We start from the raw sequence: 20,970 nt of genomic DNA on the forward strand, positions 1-20,970 counted from the left end.
ACGTAAAATAAAGTTGGATATTTATCAAAACAAGTAACAAACTGCACAGAGAAAATGTAGAAGTTAGAATAACTTTTCATTAATTAACTCTTCACAGTGTTGAAGGTGTCCTGCAGGGTTTTCTTCTGTTTTCATTCGCTGTTTCTCACCAAAACATTGTGTGTTTATCTCTGCAGGCTAACTGCTGACTGTTTTGAAAACATGCTCATGAAAACCTGTTTGCAGCCCTCTGGTTTCATGTCTTTAAAGGTGCGTTGCTTTGCTTCTTAGTGTCACCACTGAATGTTCAATCAGTGTCACTCACTCATCAAAACATTGGTCTCTGGTGCTACTAGTGGTCAGCTGCTCCAGATGGTCCCTTTAAGATTCAGAAGCGAGTGTGCAGACACAGTTTCAGTGAGACACTGTCAACACTCCAGGTTACCATCTCTCACCTGTGCTTACTGTGGCGGTGTAACGATGCTCAGATCCTGATCTGCATATTGATTCAGTGACCGACGATCCAAAAGCATCGATGCAACATCGATTCATATCGTCGCTAATGGTTAAGGAACGCCTTTATTTTTAATTTTACCATGTCAGCGTTTCCATTGCCTTATTTTTATCAGAGAGAAAAAGACTGTTTTCATTTCTAAATGTCTGGAAACATTGATGCAATAAAATTTCCACTGAAGCATTCAGTAATAAAATGGCCAAGTTATTACAAGAGTTGCTTTCTGTGAGTTGATATAAATGTAATTCCATTATATATTGTATTTCTTTTTAACTGTGATTAGCAGCCAGCATGCAGGGTCTAGTAAAGAGGAAAGACATCGGAATTGAAAAGCAGTCTGTCAAAATGAGATTTAGCAGCTCTAAAAATGTTTTAAACCCGTCAAAACTCCCGGACAGAAACGACGAGCTGTGTGTTTGTACAAAGGAAAAGAGTTTTATCATCATCGTCATTTTGTGTACGTCATCAGCTTACGTAAACACAACTTGTACATTACCTCAAGTGCTCTATGCAGCTATACTGGGCACACACACACACACACACACACCAGAGTGACAGCAGCCACACACAGACAGACCTTGTCCGACAGCCGGCCTCAGCAGAGCAGGTTAAGTGACACATCGGAGGCGACAGTCGGGTCAAAGAGGAGACGAGGAGTTCAGGGTGGAGCTGAGAGATGTCGAGCGGCGCTTCTGGTCAACACAGCAGCGCGGCCAGCAGTTTCTCAGCCCACAGCAACTTAGCGGCTTACGGCAGCTCCATTTCCTGCGGGCAGACTGGGAGGGAGCACCAGGCTGCTACAGTAATCTACTTTAGTTTGGGATTAGCAGCCCTCTGCAGGTGTCACTCTCTGTCCGTCTGTCTGTCTGTCCCTGTCATGACCTCTCTAATACTCTCCCACACTCCACATCTCATTCACAAGAGTCCAGCTCGTGTCTACTCAACCAGTCAGGGAAGAAAATCAGCGGACCACCGATCCCGCTTTTGATTTTAACGATCAAAGTTGAGAGCTTGATTTGATCGAAATCATTAGCTGCAAACTCAACGTAAAATTAAGCTCAGTGATTGAACGTTTCGCACAGAATTGCACCACAGGAGCAACTGTTTACTCTCGGCCTTTCACTTCTATGGGCGCAGACTTGTATCACGTTTTAATTAAAAGAAGCAGACTCATCTTTTTGTACCGATTATTCAACTGACGTAATCCCATCACAGCCTCGGAAGTGCTTCATCTGCAAGCCTGACACTGCTTATGTTGAAAATTAAAGGCGGGATTTGTTTTTGGATCTCCAGTCGACCGTTCTAATACCTCTGATTCTGCAACTCTGTAGGTTACAAAGCTCATTTCCTCTTCACCTGGGACTCATTCATTATGGTTTGGGCGATTTGTTATGATTCCACTTTACTCACCAGTTTCACTCCTCGCTATCAGTCAGTTTGTCGAAATGAGGAAGCAGCCCCGCAGTCGCCAGCCGTGGAACAGCAGACAGTCTGTGTAATAAATTCAAAGTTCAGTTTTATTTACATTTTCACACGGACGGTTTAGATGAGCAGATAAAAGCGTGTTTAAAACCTGTCTGACTGCTCATCTCTGCAGCGCCTTGTGCAGCGTTTTCCTCCATGGAAAAATACAAACAGATATCACAGCGGTATCAATCGTCTCAAATTCTAGTAAAGTGAATACTTTAAGTCATTTATTTGGGGATATAAACTGTAATATTTGATGGTTTAAACTTCTTGAATGTGAGGATTTGCTTCCTTTCTTTGTCTTCTTTCATTATAAATGTAATATCTTTGTGGTTTGAACGCCTTAAATGACAAAAGCAGACATCATCTCCGGCTCTGGTAACTTGTCATTAGTTGAAGCCCCTCTCCTCTGTGTTCATATGAATATAGATATTTACACATCTCAACCAATCTAATCTAAATAAAGACTGTTAATCAGATTATTGTGTGCATGTAATCAACTCTGTCTTCTCTCTCCTTCAGGCAGAGGAAAAAAAAAAGTTATATAAGAGTGTCAGTGAACATTCAAACACTCCAGGCACAAAGTTAATGCCTTTCAGTTTGGTGCTGGCGAGTCAAACGAAAAGGCAGACCTCGCGGTAATGACGGGAGAGCCCGTCGCAAACCGGAGGAGCCGAGTCGAAGTCGACGCGGCGGAGGAGACCGCCTCGTACATTCAATCTGCCGATCAGCTCCGCGGAGGGGAAAGGTCAACCCGATGAACATCTCCCTCTGAAAACAAAAGACCTTGGCTCATTATACATCAACCTCGCCGAAAACACCCTCATATGCTGGGCCATCTAACGTTGCCATGACAACCACAGAAGTACTGACACACACACACACACACACACACACACACACACACACACACACACACACACACACACAGGCAGACAGACAGACAGACAGGCGTACAGGCGACAGACGTCAGTAGGACCCCGGCCTGCATGGGGGAGGTCTCCACTGTAAGTAAGAGAGGAGGATGTGGAGCCAAATATAGGAACAGAATAATGAGCTTCTTATCGATGCTCCATCGTTTCCATATCTCCCCTGCTTCCCTCGTCGCTCCATCTCCCTGTCACTCCTCCTCTCTCTCTCCCCCCCTTTTCCCCTTGAATGGACCAAATATTTCCCTAGAGCCACTCTCCTGTATAAAAGAGATATATTACACCAGGAATTTTCGATTGTGTGACGGCAGTAAGATTTTTTTTTCCCACCCCACAAACAACAAAAAACATCTCTACAGGTTCTGGCAGCAGGATATTGGACGATTTCCTCACCTCGAGCGCAGAATACTTCAGCCTGTCAGATCATGTCTGCGCACGGATCCAGATTATATCAGCACACCTGTCAAAAACGCTAACTATTTTTCTCTCTGTGCTTTTTGAATTGACTTCTAATCCTCTTAACACAGATTAAGGGGAAAGCGTCTGAGTGTGATATTAAGCTTTTCGGCTTGTTTAAAGGTGTTATGTGGTAGAGATGGACAGAGTGCTGCTCGCTATCCTCTATAGCTTCCTTTAGTAATTAGCTCAGTTAGCCGGTGGTGCCATGTTGTTCTATTAGCTGATGGGACTGTGGGGAGTCATCGCGGCCTGCGGGGCTCAGCCACCTCCCTGTGAACACGGCTGGATGCCAGACTGTGACCAAACAGCCTCAAAGACTGACGGATGCCATTTGAAGACAGGGGGGATTCAGTTACAGTACAGAGGTGATTTACAGTCGCTCTGACCAGGACGACGACTCCGAGGACGAGAGGACACGGCAGCAGACGACAGAGGCGTGAAGTGGCGAAGGAGCGAGTAGAGCCAGAATGTTTCCATATCTCATTCTGAATTATTTGACCCAAACCAAGACTGTTTTGATGAGATTCATTTCGTTCACGTCGAGTTTAAATAAAGTGTGTTTAACGATGTGTGAACGAGGCAATTAAGCTCGTCTTAGTTCGGTAACAGAGAGAAACTTGAATTCAGACGGTGTGCGGTCGTATTTTCTGTGTGATGCCGAAAACACATTTGAAAATATGTATTTTCTTGACTTTTTGTGAACTGGAACACACTGCAGCTCCCAGCTGAAGCTACCAGACTATCACCTCTTGAGGTACAACATGGTACTATGAGAGAGGACGGGCCGGGGACGGCTGTCAACACAGAGACATAACAACATTTTCATGTCTGCAGCATTGAGTTTAAATGTTAAAAACTAAAATGTTGACCATATATTACAAATTGCTCTTTAAATGGGAAAGGATCTTTAATGTCATCAACACCAGAGACTCCCCTCTGTGTAAATATGCATCAAATATTCTACCATGTTGGTGTAAAAAACTGGACGCTTATATCAAGTTTGAGGTTCCTTAAGAGTCAATACATAATATTTTGTGAAATTATGATTTAAAAAGCCCTTTCTTTTCATTCCCTTCAGGTTGTAAGAGATCCTAATAGTTGTACAAAATCTACTTTACTAGGGACACAAGCTTGAACACAGAAAAATGCTGTTTCACAATGATTCTTTATTAAAGTCCACAACAAATTCACAAAACCCAGGGTGTCACTTTCTTTGTCAAAACAACAATCTTTAAGAAAAATCACGTATAAAAATCAGCTGAAATGATAATAAATGTTTGAAAGTTATACTGAATCTGCTGTCTGTCTCTGTTTCTCTTTCACACACACCAGCACACCAACACACACACGTTGCAAGGTGTTTCGTACTGTACAGACTCTCCAGTTTCACGGTCGCCTCCTGTTTCTTTGACTAATTCAGGGCGATCGGTCAGATCTGTTACAGCGGCAGATAAACCAGCTCGGAGGCTGAAACCCTGAAGGGAAACCGATGCTTTTCTTATCGCGATGCAACACAACACGTTGCCACAAATTGTCTCCATCTGTCATGTGAATACAAACACCTGCTGGTTTTCTGACCGAAGGGAGATGACAAACAGCTGGCTCACATATGTGTGTGTCTCTCTGGATGGCCGTCTCTCTTCGCGTCTCCATATCTGCCTCATATCCTGCGTCTGTCCTCCTATCTGCCGCTCTCTAAAGTGGCAGATTTCACTACTCATTGTGCAGAAACGTTCGTCCTGCTCCTCATCTCCTCCACACACAGTCGTGCTCCTGTGTCTGACCCAGATCCTCGCTTAATGAAAAACAAAAATGACTGAATAAATAATTCATTAGCGGTGGGGTGGGGGGATGCTCTCCGTACGACGTGAACCTAATGCCCTTCCTGTATCCTGGGATGGCTCTGCACACGTCCCTCCTCTTTCTCTCAGTGCAAACAAACATTATCTTACTCTTCACACACATCTGCTTCACTGAGCGCTCATCATCTCTTGTAATCCTCCACATGAGCTGGGGTGTTGTTTTCCCCCTTTTTGCCTTCCTCTTCCTCTTGCACACATAAAACACACTCTGTGTTTCACCGAGAATCATGTTGGTGGTGAAGCCCAAAGTTCTGACTGGATGACACAGTGCTCCTGTCCTGAGCTGCAGCACACTCGTTTTTAAAATCGGGTTTGGTGTGTGTTTGTTCGGAGAGTTTCTGGAGGAGGTGAGTGAAGATGAGCCGATGCTGGAAATAATTCCGGTGGTGAATTTTACCAAAAACAAAGACTGCGCGGGCTCCAGCTGTGCTGAAAGTCACAGCTAATAATACAGAAGGTATTATCGTTAAGATCGTTAAGAATTCGTTTCAGAAGCCACAATTAAGAGCAGGGAAATTGTATGTTCATCCCTTAAACCAAACAGGGAGAAGATTCTTCTGCTTAAGAACGGATGAGGAGGGAAATGTGATGACGTGTTAGATCAACTAAAATGGGTAGAGCTGCATAAATAAGTAAATGAATTGATTAGTTAGTCGAAAGAGAATTAATTGCCGGAAACTTCCGTCACTTCTCAAGCAGAAAGCTTCCAGCTCTGTTAATCTAAGGATTGCCTTTATTCTCTTTGTCTTTTTTTTTTTTTTATTTTTTTTACAGTAATTAAAGATTGTTTGGATTTTGGACTGATGGTCAGACGTCACTTTGGGTTCTGAGAAGCTGTGATGTGCATTTCTCACAATTTTCACATTTTATAACGAACAAATAATCATGAAAATAATCAGCAGATAGATCAATTCATAAAAATAAAGGTTAGCTGACTGCTTTCATGAAAAATGTTCATCAATCTGGTTGTTTGGAAGTCAATAACAAAGAGGTGAAGTAGAGAAATATGAAACATAATTGATGTTTGACATCATTTAGAAACAAAATGGCGTTGTCCTGCTCAGTAAATATGTCCATCACAATTCTTTATTCCAATAGACTATTTAAGCAAAAGACATATAAAGATGTGATGTTTCTGTGATGTGTTTATGTTAAAATGAATATTTGACGTTCTGTAGTTTATCTCATATGTTGAATATCGGTATCTGCCGAGCGTAAAAGTCCTGACCTGCTGTTTTCAGTCACGTCCCTGCAGCTTCTCCCATATTTGTGCATTCAGTGGGCTTGATGAAGAGGATGGATTTCCTCAGCAATAACACCGAAATGGATTATTCTTGGTCTCACCACAGGTCTAATAATTAATGAGGAATAAATATAAACTGCAGGTAAGCAGAGAAACTACTCACTGTCTTGGCTGGAGTCGTGCGCACACTGTTGCAATCAAAAGCCCAGCGCAGGGGTTGTTTTACCACTACATTTACTGCCTATGAGAACACGCCAATTTCCATTTCCTTTCAAACGTACTGCCAGATCAAATCGTAATTGTTGACATTTCCATTATACCCAGTACTTTTCTCTCTCCGGGGTTCAAAAATATCCACCAACTGTTGTTTAAACAAAATGGAAAAACAGTGTTGAAAAGCCCCTCCAGCACATTTTAGAAATCAGACATCCGAGTGAGACGGGAACACTTTGGAGATGTTCTGACGGACTTGGGGCCACACTGCACTGGTTCATTCATTTCACTTCTCAGCTAATGTATGGAATACATAAGTAAACATAAGCTCTTCCTTTCAGCTCTTCCTGCCACAACACACACACACACACACACACACACACACATTCACAAACACACAGCTGCTGCTGCTGAACGGTATTATAAGCCCGTCCAGTCTGAAGCTACTTGATGAACAGTGATTGCAATCATGTGATTAAGTGACTAATTTCTTACCAATTCTCTACCACACACACACACACACACACACACACACACACACACACACACACACACACACACACACACACACACACACACACACACACACACACACACACACACAAACACACAGGGCTCTACTCCTCTCAGACCGGTGACACACCTCATCAAACTGTGGTCTGTCATAATTGGTGCTGACACGTGTGTGTTTGTGCGCCTCTGAGTGTGTGCTCGAGTTCATAATGGTACCAGCATGTGTGTGTCTGTGTGTGTGTGTGTGTGTGTGTGTGTCACTGTCTGTGTGGCAGCAGCGTGCCTTCACAGCGTGTGGTGGTGGTCTGGTTTCCGCTCACAGGGTTGTGAAGTGGCCTGATGAAAGCTCACACATGGTGGCGGTGAGACGGGCCTGATCTCCTGTCAGGACCACAGCGCTGCAACAGCTGGACTGAACCCACCGCAGATGTTCATCAGTGACAAGATAGTGAGCACTGGTCGTTTTTTAATGTCTGGATACAAAACCATAGTCACACTTTATTAGCAGCCACGCTGCCCTCAGAACAGAAGGTCTTTCAAGGAAGATAGATAAAACATCTCCTGCTTTTAGTTTGTCATCCAGCCTTTCTGCAAATAAAATCTGTTGACTCCAAGCCTAACCAGAAGTGACCTCGATGACATCATCGCAGAGGTGAAGACATTGCCGTTTGATACCATCAGCAGGCGAGTCAACGTTGACATTTTCACGCCTGACACTCACTGGCTTCCAATATCGTTTCTCATTCCCCGTATGCAGATGTTCCCATACGGTGCACAAGAGGTCACTGGATGGTTTGATGAGTATGAGAATGTAGTGAATCCTGCGCGGTGGCATTTCAGAGTCACCTGATCTCAATTTAAAGGAGACATATGATGCTTTTCTGTATTTGTTCCCTTTGCGTCAGTGTTTTATATCCAGCGTGTTCTTGTGCATGTTAAAGATCTCAAAAAGTTTCCCTCATCAAAATCACGTTTGTGTTCAGCAAGATATACTTCACTGATGAATACAGATGTTTGGCTATAAACTGACTATATTGCGGTTGCTTGACTTAAAGTCACCTTATAATACACAATTACTGCACATAAGAATATCTACAACTTATAAAGTTACAGTTAGAATACTTTGTGCAGTTTCCACAGTCGGCCTGTAAAGATGGATGAGTGAGTTGATGAGACGTTTAATGTCCTCGACAACCTCTGTGGTCTCATTTAGACACTAGTTAGCAACCACCGTGTTTTCAGACACGTAAGCTCTTTACAGTTAAATTGTGGCACATTTAATGACTTATTTTAATGCCGTAGAATAACACAGATTAATATCTTATATCTGTGGTGGCCACAGACATTATTTAGTGCATTTAACCAATAAAATACATTTTTAAAAAACTTGTAGACTTTGAGAGGAGAGAACCGGTTGTTGATTTCGGTGTTTTAGGACTACAAACTGCATGAAGGTTATAATTTTCAGTTACTGTTTCAGATATTGTGAGATTTATTATGAGTACATATAAATGAAACAGCAGCAAAGCAACATTTGCAAAAAAAGGCAAAACTGGCTGCCTTCAAACTGAAAAAAGAAGGAAAAGGTATTTTTCTTTTTATTATCATTTTTTAGCCTTTTATGGCTTTGCTGACGGGACTAAAACACTTTTCCCTGACCGGGAATCGAACCCGGGCCGCGGCGGTGAGAGCGCCGAATCCTAACCACTAGACCACCAGGGAGCAAATTTTCATCAGAAAGACTCAATTACGCTTTGTGTGTCACATTATCTCTCATCTACTTTTTATTTAAGGATGTAACAATGTTAAAATTGAAGAAACATGTAAAAGCACATTAATATTCGCCCGAGCTCTCCACCACACTCTGAGACTGCTTCTGGATTTACATCATGTACTTAAATGTAGTAATTTACCCGTTTTAAAGGGATATTCCGGTGTAAGTTTAATCCATGGTCTAAACCACTGTGAAACTGTGTTAGACTCCCTCTCGAGAGATCAAGTTAACAGACTGCTAATTCACGGAGTTTAATCAACCTCAGAAACGGCCTCACAACAACAACACGCTGCAGGAAAGGATCCAAATGTACACCACCACCAAAAAGCCACAAATAATGCTCAGATCAGCACCAAACTTAAGCAACAGTACAAACAGGCTCTCAGTACGTAGTCGGGGGCATTAAAACTTCACTAGCTTCGCTGGATTTCTACTGAAAAGCTGATAAAATTTACCGCTCTTCTGCAGCAGCTTCCTGTTGACAGGAAGTCCCGTCTAGTCAATTACCGAGTGCAGTAGAGTTCCACGGCTCATGGATGAAAATGTATTTCCATGACTCCACGGAAAAGCTCAAATGTGTCTTACCCTGCCAGTTTATAACAGTTATTTTCGAGAGCGGACAGGGACAACAACAGAATTGAGCATTTTCTAACTGCATTTGGTAATCGTCATGTCGGGACTTCCCCGAACCAGAAGCTGATGGGGAAGAGTTGAAATCTTTAGCTTCACAGTAGAAACCCAGCTAAGCTAGCGGAGGTTAGATGCCACCGACTTTGTGCTGAGACCCTGTTTGTCCTGTTGCTGGAGTCTGGTGATGTCCTGAGCATCATTTGTGACTTCTTGGTGGCGGTTTACATCTGGATCCATTTACCGCAGTGTATGGTTGTCATGCAGTCGTTTCTGAGGTTGAAAAAACTCCGTAAATTAGCGGTCTGCTAACTCGATCTCGCAAGAGTGAGTCTAACACAGTTTCACAGTAGTTTAGACCATGGATTAAACTTACATCGGAACATCCCTTTAAAACTGGTCCATTACTACATTTATTCCCGCTGTTGGTTTCAGCTGAAACACAGCGAGAGATGGAATAAAAGATGTAATAAAAATCAGTTTGTCAAACCGCTAGTGCTACAAAGTTCAGCTGTACATAAACTTCTGCCCTCAACATCAACAACCTTTCCCTGAAAATCTCCCATAGCTAAATGGGAGAATACAGGGCAGATTGTGCGATGTTGTGCAGATGTTGTCATGCAGCCTGAACTGATGGAACTTTTTTGTTATTATTGAAGAATTTCTTCCTCAATGAAGGTGGGCGAACCGGAGCACCCGGGGAAAACCCAAAGTAGCACAGGGTTGACAAATGTGTGTGTGTTTTCAGCAAGTCTCCAGTGTTGAGTGTGGATTTGGGCTCTAGAAGAGCTTTCGGAACCACTTCTTCTTTTTCTTCTTCTTGTTGATGAGATCTTCCAGTTGGGCCTTCATGGAGCTTTCTGTCTCACCCCACTCCTCCTCCTTGACCTGTAGGGTCTTCTTAAGATCTTCTGAGGTCTGAATGAGGGAGGTCTTTAGCTCCTGCCACTCAATTTGATGGTCCTGCAGTTCCTGCTCAGCACTTCTCAGAGCAGATAAAAGGGCGTCGTTCTCGTGCTTCTGCTTGTCCAACTGATCGGCAAGCAGAGCTGCAGCTTCGTCCTGCTTCTTCCTTTCCTCCAGAAGGGAGGATTTCTCCTGCCGCCAGCAGAGCTGCTCGGTCACCAGCAGGTCCTCTGCCTTTTTCAAGGCAAATGCGACCTTCCTGGTTTCTGCTTTGTGTTCGTCAGTCTGGAGACGATGGTAAGTCTGGGTTCTTTCTGCGGCTTTCTTAGCATCTTCCTTTTGTTTTTGAAGAGCTTCCGTTTTCTTGCCCAGCCTCTCCTGCAGCTTCTGAACTTGAGATTTCTGAAATACAAGATCGGCCTCCAGCTGTTCGGCTTTCGAGCGAGCCACAAACACTTCTGCGTCTTTGTCAAAGAGCTGCACCTCCAGGCTTTGAACAGCTATCTTGGTGCTGTGTTCAGCCAATGTTTGCAGCTGCTTTGCAGCGTGGACTTCTAATTCCATCGCCTTTACTTCCTCCTTGAGGTTTTTATTCTCAACCTCAACTTTCTCCAACTTGTCCTGAACATCCTTGGTCTTCGCAATCTGATCCTCAAGGTCATCGGTGGCTATCTTCAGTGTCTCGGCGGCTTTGGCCCGCAGCGAGTCCACATATCTAGCCTCCTCCACCATCTTCAAAGCACTATGCTCTCGCATCGATTGGATTCTCTCCTCAAGGCGCTTGCTGTAAGACTTCTGTGCATCAAGATCATCCAGAGTGAGAGACAGTTTCTTACATAGAATTTGGACCTGTGATGTCAATTCCTCGGTGTCCGTCCTGGACTGGATATTAGACTGGGCCTTAGTAAGCTGGTCTTTCAGGGCACAAATCTCTTTCTCCATCAGCTCTTTCTCATGGCTCCAGGTTTTCTGTCCTCTGAGCTGATCAAGGATATTAGTCACAGCATCCTCCTTGATTTCCAAATTGACTCTGCCCTCAGTTACAGCTTGGGTGAGCTTCACCCTGCTGTCTCCGAGTTCACGCCTCATGGTTCTCTGAAGGCCAAGCAGAGCAAATTCGTCCACCACGGGGTTGTTATCCATGTCTCCGAAAGGTTTCTCCAGCGGGACCTCTGTGTTTTCGATCCGCTGGTTTCTCTTTCTTCTCCTCTCCTTCACATACTCTCTCCTCTCTTCTCTCTCTCTTCCGCGCATATCTGCGTGGTTTCTCTCCTCACTTCTCTCTTGACGATCCATTGCTAACAGCAGTAACGATGTCAATGAAACAAGCCGAGGTGAAAGCACCTGTAATCTTTCTACACGTCTCCCAACATTCTAGAATGTTCAGTACATGAAGATCAAAGCAGAAGAGGCCCAGAATGTTCAGTACATGAAGATCAAAGCAGAAGAGGCCCAGAATGTTCTGATCTTCTTGCTGTTGCTATGGCAACAATGACCAAGTTTGTTTACTAAACTCTTTTTATTTCATTTGTACAATTGTATTTATCTAATTCATTTAAATCCATGTTTGAGCTTTTTTTTTTATATAGTGTTATTTGTATAATTGTATTTATCTAATTCATTTAAAGATGGATGTTAGCTTGGAGACCTAAAGTACACAAAATAAACAAAGCAGAAACATCCGAAAGTTTCCAGCCATCATGTTAAACTATAAATCGTTAAATGTTAAAAGTTACAGCTGTAAATGACAGCAGAAATAAACAAGTGTGCTGATTTTAACAAATCTCCGCGACGTAAATCAACTGAGCGTCGACCAGAAGTGGCTGGTGTTGTCGTACTGTGGTGATCGGGTCTATTGGATACCAGCTGTTTGAATACATGAATGAAATGAGTCCAAATGTGGACCCACCTTTTTAATCCTTACTAGCCTGCCTGAAGTTTGGTGTAGAAAGTATCCCTTGAGAATTAATTTAACTAAAGTCTTAAAGAGACAGGAGCTGGAGCAGAGCGTCTCAGACAGAGGCCAGGGCAGTACGAGTCAACTGATTTTGTATTTTTCAAGCACCAAAGCTTGTAAATCCGTTCTAGTAGTGACCCAACATGAAATTACCAACCTGAAAATGAACAACAATCTGTCTCCTTTAAGACAATGCTCACTGTCATCATCCTCAAAACACTAATTAGAGGAAATAACATTTGAAAGAATTAAATTCATCCCTCCAGGAGAGTTTCAGAGACACCTTACTATGGCACTTTATTTGCGGTGTGTCCTTGACTTTGTTACCTGTCTGTACATTTGTGTAATTCAGTGATGCAGCATTTGAGGCCGATTTAACAGCTGTTTAATTCGCTCTGATCCCACCGTGATGAATGCTAATGTGAACGCTAGCCTAAGGGATCATTTTGAACTCAGTTCAGCGACAGTATGAGAGCATTATGAATTCATAAAAACACAGTACAGACACCCAACCAACTCTACCAGTGAATCATTTATATTATCAAGCTATTTTCTATTCTGGGACTAAACATACACGCTTGTTGTGTTTAAATTCACCACCCTCGCTTCTCACCTTTACAGAGACATCACCATCTGCAGCGACACACTCCACTGTACTCCCTCGTCTCCCAGCCTCCCAATATGCTGCTCAGGTCTCTCCATCGTTCTCCCACATTTCCTTACACCTCTCTCCTCTGTTCTTTCTCACCACTCTCCCCCATCCTTCTCCAGCCGCCCTCCCTCCCTCACCGTCTGAAATGACTCATTACAATACATGCATCCAAAACTCTCACCCCCGTGTCTCTCTCGTTTGCTTCTTTTCTCACCTTCTACTTTTCACCTTTCTCATCTTTTTCCCTCACACACACAAACACACACCTCTCGATTTCCCTTTCCTCTCTCAGTCCGCCTGCCGTCTTGTGCGCTCCTTCCTTCCGCTTTTCATTCCTTCGCCCCGACTTCCTGTCTTCGCGCTTTCTTGCTCCTTCTGCTTCTTTTAGCTCCAATTCATCGATTCATTTTTGTCTATACATACGTTTTGTTCACGCACCCCCCTTCCTTCCTTCCTTTCCAGCTCTCTCCAGCCAAAAAAACCACGCCCCCCCCCTCCCGTCGCTCCCCTTGACTCAATGCTGTCCGTCATAGAGTCAATGAGTCACACTTCTCTGCATCCCTGCCATGACTTAGCGTGACATGACATCCAAGAACCCCATCCCATCCTCCTGACTGCCAGATATACACACACACACACACACACACACACACACACACACACACACACACACACACACACACACACACACGCTGGGCTTGTGTCCGTCATTATGTCACTATTTAACAATAGTGAGCTGAAAGAACCAGCTGCGCTATTATTACCTCCCCGCTGTGTGTGTGTGTGTGCTGATTTGTGCTAACACCTTTGTTTAAGTCTATATTAACTTTTCCCAAATTGGAGGCTTTTATGATCATTTTCTGGCCTTCTGTGCTCATTTTAAGTGTGTGTGTGTGTGTGTGTGTGTGTGTGTGTGTGTGTGTGTGTGTGTGTGTGTGTGTGTGTGTGTGTGTGTGTGTGTGTGTGTGTGTGTGTGGGCGGGCACAAGGTTGTGGATCCCCATAATTAGGGCAGGCCAGCCACACATGGGTCTCCCTCGACACTTCCCCTCCAAGACCTAAATATTCATGAGACTCTAAAGGCTTTCACAAGCTCTGTAATTATGGCCAGAAAATAGACGGAGAGCGAGACAAAGAGAGAAGGAGGGAGCGAGTGGGAGGCAGAGGAGGAAATGCCCTCACACTTTTTAAACACTGGCTGTCTTGCGGTATCAGCAGATAACATCGGCAGCGTTTCCAAGCCTGAGAAGCTAAAGACTATTTCGACAGTCACGTGACGGTGCTGCGTTATGTTGAGACGTTTTCACCATTCTGGGATAATTCCAATAAAAACAAAACTTTCCCTCAGTTCTTTTTTTTTTGCATTTGATGCACTAAAAGTTGCTTTACTTGATAAAGAGAGCACACGTCGAGCCCGAACAGTGTTATATGATGATGTGATAATAAGTGGGTGTTTATCGCCACACTGGCAGCTCTCCCTGACAGCCTTGGACAGAAATCGCTCAGACTCAACAGTCCGAAGAGTCGTAATCAATAATCAGTTATGGCAGCACTCTCTTTTGTAATGACTTAAAAAAAATTCGCTCAGTTTTATTCCTATCTGGCTCGAAGTGTCTGGCAAGCAGAGCCGGGAAAAGAACCAATAATGTACCGAGGCTGACATCAAGACCCGACCTGGAAGTGACTGATCTAATTTGACTGCCGCAGGTGCGTTCGGTAAAAGCTTTCCCCGGGATGATTTAGTGTGCGAGTGGTCTGCTAAAACACTACACAACACCTCGTCATCATCTCCTCTCATCATCCTATGCTGAATCTTCTTGCTTTCATACTTCTATATATATATATATTCATGACAAAACAACACGATGAGTGCTGACGCTGACTGCTGGGTCACCTCCCATCACTCGTTTCTCGGCACAAGTGATGCACTCACACACAAACAAACTGCTGTTATGATGATGCTGATGGTTTTTTGACACCAGTCTTGCTAATGTAGCTACTTCTTATCACAAAAGTGTCTGAAGAAGAGCTGCAAATGTCACTGGGAGAGGCGGAGGTGATAAATGATCATAGATATTACAGCGACAGCCTCAAAGAGACGTCCCTCCCTCTTCTTCCTTTCTTTTTATTCCTTTTCTCTTCTTGTGCCACGACTGCTCGGCCAATCAGAGTGATATTTCTCACCGATTAACTCCAATAACCATTTCTACACGCTCAGTCGTACTAAAGTTAAGTGAAGATTAAACCCTGCCTCTATTCGCCGTGTGCACACCTGGTCAAACGGGGCATGAAGTCGGGGGGATGTCTGGTTTTGGGGAAGCGTCAAAGCTCATCATGTGCTGCCACACCAGACGGAAAAGATGCTTTCAGATGTTGTTTGATAACCACCCGACCGCCTCACTGACAGGGGGCCTTAAAAGAAGAAGAGTTGGGCATTTCTGGAACGTTTATGCTAAGCTAAGCTAACTAGCTGCTGGCTGAAGTTTCATATCGACCGTACAGACATGTGAGATGCATCGATTTACTCTTCTAACAGAGTTTCACGAAGTAGAAGCGCTTGTTTCACATTTAAAACATCATCATACAATCCACTTGTTACCCGCAGGCCCTAAACGTTTCTATGTATCTAAACATTTTGGTGCTACACATATTTCGGCCGTACTTTTTCTTGTTACAGTAACAAGGATGTCGAGGGCTGGGTTTCCCATAATTGTCACAGAAGTGAGTTCACCCCATCCCCTTTTGAAAAGCCCGAGGACAAATCTAATATCACATCTGATATAAGTGGGAATATGATGTGCGGTAACCCGGCCTCAGAGAGCCGTCTGGTCTATTTTGGGGTTTATAAGCTAACAGTCGGAGAAGGCAGCCAGGATTCCTGTTACGATAACTCTGAGAGATGACACATGAGAAGACTTCAGGGCTTTTAAAGAGAGTCTCTGGCAGGAAATCCTATTGTTTTTCCTGTTCATTTTTATAAAACAAAAGCCGATACAACACATGCGTTGCGCACTAAGTGCACATCAGGGAAGTTACTACACCCTGTCAGTTTTCAGTCCGTGACAATATCCTCGTATTTATATGATGGTTTTTTTTGTTTTGTTTTTTTCGCTCCAGCCAAATCGACTTTACATTCCAGGATGAGTCAATTGATTTTTATCCAACTGGAAAAGCCATCAGATAGTCTCGTGGAAGTTATGATGTCACGGGCAGACGGCGGCGGGAGGCAGCTGATTCAGAGCTGATTGTCTCGGCATCGACACGTAATGACGCCGCACTGACACACAGAAAGGACAAAAGAAAAACGATTCAATATTGAGGAGAAAGACACACATACACACACACACACACAAACAAACATCACCACAAAATGACAAATGAGCCAAAGTCCCGCACGTCAGACGCTGCTGTCATTTATATGTAAATGAGTGCACCGACCGACACTCGCTCCATGCAGCCCCTATTCGCTCAGAACTCCAAAAAGATGGAGCCAACCTCCAATCAGACCAGACAAGATGTCAGATGAGGTGATTGGGAGCGACGGGACGCCAAACGATCGGTGACAAGACAAGACGAGACGCAGCGAGGGCGAAATGAGCTGAGACGACGGGGGTTTACGAGGAGCGGACATGAGCCGCAAATAAGGCCCGTTTGTCACGACGCTAATGATTTCATGTCCCCTGTTGTCTCCCCGAGGTGCTGCAGCCTCTTCCCGAGCGGACTGACACGTGTCCCGCAGCACGGCGACAAGACGACGGCGTCAACCTTGACCCGACAATCTGATGAGCAAGCTAAAACAGAGGGGGATTCGCTCGTGAAGTTGCACACGGTGACCGGTTGTTTGGTTTTCAGGGAGACATTCTGGATTCGTCTCTGGCAGTCACACTATCAGCACCCACCGGGAGGGAAATCTGCCAGCATTACTGCAAAGTGCACCACCGCTCGAGTTATCCTGTCATTGTAATGGCCTCTGTGAGTCACCAGAGCATCAGCAGGCGCAAAAAAAAACCCCACTGCCCACACACTCACACATAAACACACAGGTGCGCGCACACGCAGGTCATACACTGCATTTAGACACAAAGCACCTGTCAAGGGCGGCGGGAACATTTCGTCTTCCTGTTTGTTTCTCTCTGCAGCAGCTGATGTCACTGACTTCAGAGCGTGGCGGTGCATGAGAGCGCTGTTTTCCTTGAGTGATGTCTGTGTATGTGTGTACGTGAGTGTGTGTGTGTGTGTGTGTGTGTGAGTGTGTGTGTGCTGTTTTTGTGAGCTCAGCAGTCTATCACTGACTTAACAAAAGGCTGCTGAATATAAATTCATTCCCACTCCATCTGCCAGTGTATGACACGTACATTTACATGGTTGTCCAAGGACAGAGATATATTACTTATATACACACACACACTTATATATACTTCATGTTCCCTCTACCTTCCTCACATTCACGATACACACATGCTGACATTAAGCAGAGATAATATTCACCATGTAGACCAGATCAGCTCAGCATGTTGGAGCTCAATCATTTGCTACGACATTCACAATTAATTAATTCCAATTACTTGCTGGCATAAAGCAGAGAGTCTTCTAGTCACGGCACAGCAGGTCTAACAAACTAGAAGGGGGGGCGAGTCAATGGAAATTTAGCAGTGAGTTTGAAATGATGAGTCTGTGAGGTATTAAAGCAACATTAAGTTACTTCTTCACCTCAAATTAGCAGCTTCGACATCGTGTTGAGGGTTCAGTGTCTTGTAATCGGATGAGCGGTGTCTCCGTCACAGCCACTCCACTTGTTTCTGCAGAGTTTCCCATTAATTAAATAGACTGTCACTCAGGAGCTGTGGGGCGGCGGCAAATCACACAAAATGTCAATTTCTACATGACATCGCATTTATATCTTATTCAGAAATTACAGACCCATGAAATAAAGCCTCACCGCTGGATGAGAGGTTCATACAGCACGAGTCACATGAATGTGTGTATGAACTACAGTCGTTGACACATTTCAGTTCTGACACACGGTGTCATGATACACTGATATTGATGACTGCGATATTTAAAAATCAACTATTGATATTGTGTCAGTGACACACACATGATTATGTCGTGGAAATCATCCACACACCTCTCAGATCATTTCTGTTTCCTTCCATTCTTGCAACCTTGTATAAAACAGAAGACGACGAAGATGCAATAATTAGCTACAGCCGCATAAAATCATGTAGGTGGAGATGACAAACAGGAGCGAGACACTCCGCCCATAGTGCAGGTAGATATCTGAAATCCACAGTATCTACAAATGTGAGGAGCCGCTGCTTTTCTTAAGTCTTACATGACAGGAAACTAAATATCTTTGCATCTCATTAGCAATAAGTCTATTTCAGCTCCGTGATATTGTGATGAAATTTTATATTAGAGACAGCAGAATTAAGTTAATTTTATTAATAAAGCGCCAAATAACATTATCTCATGATTGATGCCTAGTCAGTCACCAGGCACTGACATGCACTTAGATCACGGAAGGCAAAATGTGCCGCTCACCATCACAAGAGCAACACTCTGATCTATTTTGTGCCTTCATTTAGTCTAATTTGAGGCTTCACAGGTTCCGATCTTTGAGCCTGTGCTTCCTGCTAGCGACTGCTTCCTGCGGTACTCTGCTGTGGCACACAACATGCACAGTGGGGGGAGGCGGGGAAATGGCGTAATTAAAAATAATGATGGCTGATGGAAAGCAGCTCGCGCCGACTACAAAAAACGCTGCCGGTCTTGTCACCAGATCGCCTCGTGTGATGCGCGCCTAGCAGATGAGCGACGTGTCCGACAAACCGGCAAAAAAGAAAAACCTCATCTTAAATTCTACCCTGTGACTAAGTTGTTGATTAACTGATGCGTAATAACGGCGAGTAAACTCCCGGCAGGCTGTCGAGTTTGCCAGCTACCCCAAAAAGTCGCCCATCACTGCATTTAAATCAGAGCTCTGACATCACGGGCGCCCTTCTGCACGGGGATTACGCCAACACGCCTCAGACAGAACTTCCACTATCTCAATTTGAGGATTTTTTACCAGTCTGCACATGGTGCCAGGCGGTATCTGTTCAGTTTAAGTAGCAGTGACAGGGTGTGATAAGACACAGCCGAGTTAAAAAAAACTCTTATCTGGCCTACGAGCTGAATCCCATCTGCCTCTCGCCTCAAACAGACTCATAATGCTGCTTATTAGTCCCTCTGGAGGGATAAAGGGGACAAGGGGAGATTTCTAAAAAGGGAGGGAAAAGGCAAGGAGTACCGACAGACAGAAAACAGATTAGGAGGGAAAAGAGAGCCGAGCGAAGGAGGAGAGAGGAAAAATGCAAAGAATGTACAACAAGAACCAGAGGAAGGCTAAATTTTATGAGCGAGATTTAAGCGAGCGCGCTGATCCTGACGAGCGCAGGTGCCGAGTGTGAGAACTGAGAGCAGCTGAAGTGTGTTTACTGAAAGCAGTGGACATTTTCATTTACACATGAAGCCCCAGTGGCAGTCTGGGTGTCAAACTGATAAGGCGCTTAGCTGAAGTTGGGGCTCAGTGATAAGATCTCAGAATATATCATAATATTCTAGACCATATCGTGATACATGATATACACTTCCGATATTTAAAATCGCCTCAAAAAGGACAGGATAACATCGAACATGCCCTACTTCAATATCATCGGGGATCACTATCGGTACTTGTTATCAGCGATCATCAGTAATGTGGAAATAATGACTCAGTGGGAAAAGACGAGAACGAAAACAAGGGTGGAAAAGAAAAGTCTGGGAAATTCAGAAATGACATAGTTTTACTGTAATCGAGCCTTTAAAACCAGTAAAAGGCAAATCACGATCCAAGACCTTATAGAGTCTCATATCATAGTGTCGATATAATATCATATATGGATATTAAAGCAGATGAAATGTCAGGGCTGACGTGTGCAACTCAGTTACCAGAATAAATGTACGTTTCTGCAAACCATAGATATGTGACAACTTAACATTTCTTTGGGCTCAGTTTTGTGCTTATAGACTGCTTTGGTCACCACTTGGTTGGGATTAAGAAATCATCACGCTTTGACCTTAAATACCTGGCTGTGGCCATCACAAACACAGCTGGAGGTGTCCTGAAGCCACAAACCTGTCTGGAAATTATCCAGAGGTCGCGTTACAAATATCAAGTGGTTTCACACTTCACACGCTGCCTCGCCTGTAAACTACCTCCACATCTGTCCTTTCCAGCATCCGATATCAAAGTCAGGGCCTACGCATGTAAAGGGATCGTAATACGGCACATGTAGAAATGTCCGTATGGTAGACATGACACTTACAGATGAACGTATCCGTAATTTGCAGTGAGGTGAACTGCCATTAATTCAATCTGACGGCGAGGCTGCACTTTGCTAAAAGCATCTGAATATCAGCTGGAATCTAAGTGGCCGATACCGCTGAGAAGAAGTGCACTGTAAACAGCTCGAGTGTCAGATGGAGCGTCTGAGCCGTCAGTTATAAACTGTGAAAAAATGTAAACAATGAAAGCAGTCGAAGTGTTAGAGATAGTGTTCGCTCTAAACAGCTGATGTGTCACCGAGATCGGGAGCTGCAGAGACGAGGTGGAAGAACAGGTAGAGCGACGGTGAGGACGGAGGAGACGTGAGGGCGAGTATGGAGGAGAGGAAATGCCGCAGAATTTCAGAGGAAGTGCCACGGAAGCAGAGGAAGAAGAACTGGGAAGCAGAAGACGAAAAGCAACAACAAACCGGACGCAGCCGGCGAGTGGAGGTCCCAGTGAGCAGCCCGGCCTCCCACAGTGACCGGCTGGTCAGATCCTCCAGACAGATAAATGGCCCCCTGTCAC

The 20,970-nt window shown here is 44.2% G+C and overlaps 1 protein-coding gene and 1 non-coding gene across 3 annotated transcripts in view; both read right to left on the reverse strand.

The window, feature by feature from the left end:
• LOC119011000 (SPRY domain-containing SOCS box protein 4-like) overlaps positions 1–20,970 on the reverse strand; it is an 81,739-nt gene that overhangs the window by 59,105 nt on the left and 1,664 nt on the right. For both annotated transcript variants that reach the window (XM_037083716.1, XM_037083717.1), the window contains exon 2: positions 1,904–1,984. The gene's annotated coding sequence lies outside the window, so the exon portion shown is untranslated. The remainder of the gene's footprint in view (positions 1–1,903; positions 1,985–20,970) is intronic.
• On the reverse strand, positions 8,830–8,901 carry trnae-cuc. Its single transcript has one exon. It is a non-coding gene; the product is annotated as a tRNA-Glu (tRNA).

The sequence above is a fragment of the Acanthopagrus latus genome, chromosome 21 (assembly GCF_904848185.1).
Source record: "Acanthopagrus latus isolate v.2019 chromosome 21, fAcaLat1.1, whole genome shotgun sequence".
NCBI classification, from domain to species: domain Eukaryota; kingdom Metazoa; phylum Chordata; class Actinopteri; order Spariformes; family Sparidae; genus Acanthopagrus; species Acanthopagrus latus.